Genomic DNA, 5,000 nt, shown 5'->3' with positions numbered 1-5,000 from the left:
GCAAATTGCCCGCAAAGCGAACAAACGAGTTTTAGGAGTAAACGCCGTGTGGCCTGCACCGGGTCTCGTCTCGGATACTGATAAACACTGACCCCACAGAGTGCTTGGTCTCTGAGAGGAAAAGTGTCCGACACCTCAAACGACGGCCCCGCCGTTTACCCTCCAGCCGAGTAGGTTGCGCCGCCAGTTAAACTGACGGAGCCCCTGATTTGCCCGTAAAGTTAGCTGCGCCAAACCGCATTACCAGTGGACACCACGAGGAGGTCCGGGCGGGGTGCCTACTCACGATCGCGACCGTTAAGGCCTGATCTCGGCGGGCAGTAGACACCTTCTATGTACGAGAGTGAGGCCCATGGGTAGATCGTAATATGCGCTTTAAACCCGAACTACCAAAACGAATCGACCCAGAGGCAACGGGGACGAGACATCGATAATTGTCGGAACTGCACAAACCCAGAACTGGACCGTCGCCCTCGCACGACCACCAGCCGTATCAGAACAAGGAACGCATATCATTGCGACAACACAACTACGACAACAACAAATCTACACCGCATCAACATCGGCTTTCGCCTAGGGCTTAGGATCGACTGACTCGTGTGCAACGGCTGTTCACACGAAACCCTTCTCCACGTCAGTCCTCCAGGGCCTCGCTGGAGTATTTGCTACTACCACCAAGATCTGCGCCGACGGCGGCTCCAGACGGCCTCACGGCCAGTCCTTCTGCGCTCACCGCCGCGACCCTCCTACTCGTCAGGGCTTCATGGCCGACGAGACGAGGTCCCGTCAGACCGCACATGCCGCTGACGGCAGAGTATAAGCACGACGCTTCAGCGCCATCCATTTTCAGGGCTAGTAACTTCGGCAGGTGAGTTGTTACACACTCCTTGGCGGATTCCGACTTCCATGGCCACCGTCCTGATGTCTTAAGTTACCAACGCCTTTCATGGTATCCCATAAGCGTCGATTTAGGCGCTTTAACTCTGCGTTTGGTTCATCCCACAGCGCCAGTTCTGCTTACCAAAAATGGCCCACTTGGCACTCTGATTCGATTCTCGCGGCTTCACGAAGAATTCGAGCAAGCCGGAGATCTCACCCATTTAAAGTTTGAGAATAGGTTGAGGCCGTTTCGACCCCAATGCCTCTAATCATTCGCTTTACCGGATGAAACTCGTATAATACGAGAGCCAGCTATCCTGAGGGAAACTTCGGAGGGAACCAGCTACTAGATGGTTCGATTAGTCTTTCGCCCCTATACCCAGTTCCGACGATCGATTTGCACGTCAGAATCGCTACGGACCTCCATCAGGGTTTCCCCTGACTTCGTCCTGACCAGGCATAGTTCACCATCTTTCGGGTCCCAGCGTGTACGCTCTTGGTGCGCCTCTTCTCGCAATGAGAACGAGACGCCCCGGGAGTGCGAGGCGGTCCACAGAGGACCACCCATCCTCCCTGAGTCCGCGCTAGGCGGACTTTCACTTTCATTACGCCTTTAGGTTTAATCATGTCCCAATGACTTGCGTGCATGCTAGACTCCTTGGTCCGTGTTTCAAGACGGGTCCTGAAAGTACCCAAAGCTATAGCGTCGCCGATCGGCGTTTCAACGAGGTCTGTTCGAGAACACCGCAGCCAGCAGCCGTCCGGGGACGGGACCGGCACCAGGTCCGATCGACCGTCGCGACGAACGCGCTTGCCGCGGGTCGAACGCTAACTGAGTAGCGGCCTCGCGCCACATGCTTACCGTCGAGCGTGCCGACCGGGAAACACCGCGGGTTCGTCCGGTACGGCGAACCGTCCGGACGGGCTCCACCGCGGGCCTTAGATCGGCGCCCAACGGATCGCGACGTCCTACAGGGGGAGAAGTGCACGCGTTCGACAGCAGTTCGGAGAACAGAAGGTGCGGACGACGCGCACGCCGTCCGTCACGCGACCGTCCAGCGCCACCGCCGAGACACGCTGAATCTCCCCTTTCGACCTTTCGGGTTTCTCAGGTTTACCCCTGAACGGTTTCACGTACTATTGAACTCTCTCTTCAAAGTTCTTTTCAACTTTCCCTCACGGTACTTGTTCGCTATCGGTCTCGTGGTCATATTTAGCCTTAGATGGAGTTTACCACCCACTTAGGGCTGCACTCTCAAGCAACCCGACTCTGAGGAGAGATCCTCCCGCTACCGGCGACGGTCGCTACGGGCCTGGCACCCTCTATGGGCTGTGGCCCCGTTCAAGATGGACTTGGACGCGTCGCACGGTCTCGGGATGACGGACCCTCCCTAACACCACATTTCCCGGCGTCCGGTTTCGGCCGCGGGATTCGGTGCTGGGCTCTTCCCTGTTCGCTCGCCGCTACTGAGGGAATCCTAGTTAGTTTCTTTTCCTCCGCTTAGTAATATGCTTAAATTCAGCGGGTAGTCTCACCTGCTCTGAGGTCGCATTTTTGAAAAATATCTCAAAAATTTATGGCACGCAACGACGATCGTCGCACTCGTCCGAAGGACGGCCTCCGACTCTCCCCGAACATCGATCTGACGTCGTCGCGAGATCTATCACTCGTCTCGGACACGACGATCGCACCGTTCAGAGATCGGGCATCGTGGCCGCCGCTGTACGGCGCGTGCTTTACGTCGAAGGGCCGCCGGAAGACCGGAGGACTACTAAGCGCTCCACGACGCTATTTCGTCCTGACCGATCGGCCGCTATCGCGTCTCGGGATGTCGTGCTCGAGAAATTTCCCGCACGTCGCACATCCAACACGCTCCGACGTCTCCGTGCACACGACATTACTCGCGAACGTAACGGAGACCGAGCAGTCTTTGAAATTGACACGACCCTCAGCCAGGAGTGGTCCGGGAACAGAATATCCGAGGACCGCAATGTGCGTTCGAAATGTCGATGTTCATGTGTCCTGCAGTTCACAAGTTGACGCGCAATTAGCTGCGTTCTTCATCGACCCACGAGCCAAGTGATCCACCGTTCAGGGTAATCTTTTAATTTATCGGACATCACGAGACGGTCGTTCCGTTAGGATAGGGAACATCCTGGAACGCGCCACGCCTCGGCGTGATGTCGTCAAGCTAGGTTTCAATTATTTTATCTCGCTTTCGAAACCGGCGGGAGACGCGCGAACCGGTCTGTTCGCCGTGGTGTTCTTCTCCTCTGACATCGCATCTCACCGTCTACCCTCGAGATCTCGCCCGTAAAATGAGCGAGAGAGGATAACGTCAGGTGTGATCGATCGATAAAGAATACTAAACACGACGGTCCTAGACACCACGCATCGAGATCCCGACAGGAGACGCGAATCGGTCGGTTCGTCGTGTTGACTCTGTTTCCCCTCTGAGCGTGTTCTCTCACCGTCTACCCTCGAGATCTCGCCGTTCAAATGGCGAGAGAGGATAACGTCGGGCGATCGACACGGAGAAAACGAGACACACGACTGATACACGACCTCGCATCGAGATCCTGAGGACGCGGTCCTACTTGCGTTTCGTTTGTCGCATACAACATCTTTCGAAAACAACCGATCACGTTTTCGAAACCGGCGGGAGACGCGCTAACCGGTCTGTTCGCCGTGGTGTTCTTCTCCTCTGACATCGCATCTCACCGTCTACCCTCGAGATCTCGCCCGTATAAAATGAGCGAGAGAGGATAACGTCAGGTGTGATCGATCGATAAAGAATACTAAACACGACGGTCCTAGACACCACGCATCGAGATCCCGACAGGAGACGCGAATCGGTCGGTTCGTCGTGTTGACTCTGAAAACGAGGCACGACGGGTACACGACCTCGCATCGAGATCCTGAGGACACGGTCCTACTTGCGTTTCGTATAAATTTTCGAAAGGAGCTTTCGAACCGGCGGGAGACGCCCGAACCGGTCTGTTCGCCGTGGTGTTCTTCTCCTCTGACATCGCATCTCACCGTCTACCCTCGAGATCTTGCCCGTATAAAATGAGCGAGAGAGGATAACGTCAGGTGTGATCGATCGATAAAGAATACTAAACACGACGGTCCTAGACACCACGCATCGAGATCCCGACAGGAGACGCGAATCGGTCGGTTCGTCGTGTTGACTCTGAAAACGAGGCACGACGGGTACACGACCTCGCATCGAGATCCTGAGGACACGGTCCTACTTGCGTCTAATATGTCGTACGCACAACATTTTTCGAAAAGAGCCGATCGCGATCGTTCCCTTAAAAACGGACATCGTTCCGACCTAGAGATCCACGACCACGTAAAGTTCAAAAATAGTTCAAATCATGGTACGCGTGAATACATCAGCAGTCTGAAAACAGCGTCCTAGGAACGTCGGTCGACGTTTTTCCAGAATCTGTCGCCGGGGCAGTGAACGCCACCCCGTCAGCCGGGCGAAAATCATTTAAAACCCACGAGTGCCGAGGTCGAATCCTGGCGAGGAACGAAACGTCAAACCGCTCATGTGTTCCTCCGGTCCGAACCCGACACCTGCGATCCCCTCCGAAACCTGCGATGACGGACTTTTCGACCGTTGCCATCAACGTGATCTCATCTCCTGATAATAACCGTACGCTTACCATCAACGAACGAAGTCATCAAATAGACGACAACGACGGACGATATCGGAACGAAAAAAATCGACTGGAGACGGTCGACGGACGACAGTTACGATCTCTTGTCATTTCGACCGTTGCCATCAACGTGCGATCATAGCCTGCCTGATCACCGAACACACGATTACCATCAACGAAGTCGCCATCGAGACGGGCGCGGGGACACCCGCCGACGACGATCGACGGACAATATTTTGTGGAACGGTGATACTACGGAAACGATCGACGGACGACAGTTACGATCAATATTTCGTCACCGAGGACGGGGATCTAGGTACCCGAACACCGTCTACTCGAGCGTTTCTCCGAGATGTCGGATAGGCGCAAGAGCCGGCACTGCGGAGCCGTCCGGGCGTTGTGTTGCACCGAAACGAACTGCGATCCTGCACACGCACACGAAAAAAATATTT

The 5,000-nt window shown here is 55.2% G+C and overlaps 1 non-coding gene and 1 pseudogene across 1 annotated transcript; both read right to left on the bottom strand.

The window, feature by feature from the left end:
* Positions 1-2,429, bottom strand: part of LOC138140681 (large subunit ribosomal RNA) — a 4,418-nt pseudogene extending 1,989 nt beyond the window's left edge.
* Positions 2,430-2,822: 393 nt separating this feature from the next.
* On the bottom strand, positions 2,823-2,979 carry LOC138140653 (5.8S ribosomal RNA). Its single transcript, XR_011162687.1, has one exon. It is a non-coding gene; the product is annotated as a 5.8S ribosomal RNA (ribosomal RNA).
* Positions 2,980-5,000: the final 2,021 nt, after the last annotated feature.

Source organism: Tenebrio molitor, chromosome Y (assembly GCF_963966145.1).
Source record: "Tenebrio molitor chromosome Y, icTenMoli1.1, whole genome shotgun sequence".
NCBI classification, from domain to species: domain Eukaryota; kingdom Metazoa; phylum Arthropoda; class Insecta; order Coleoptera; family Tenebrionidae; genus Tenebrio; species Tenebrio molitor.
This window is presented reverse-complemented; position numbering and strand designations above follow the sequence as displayed.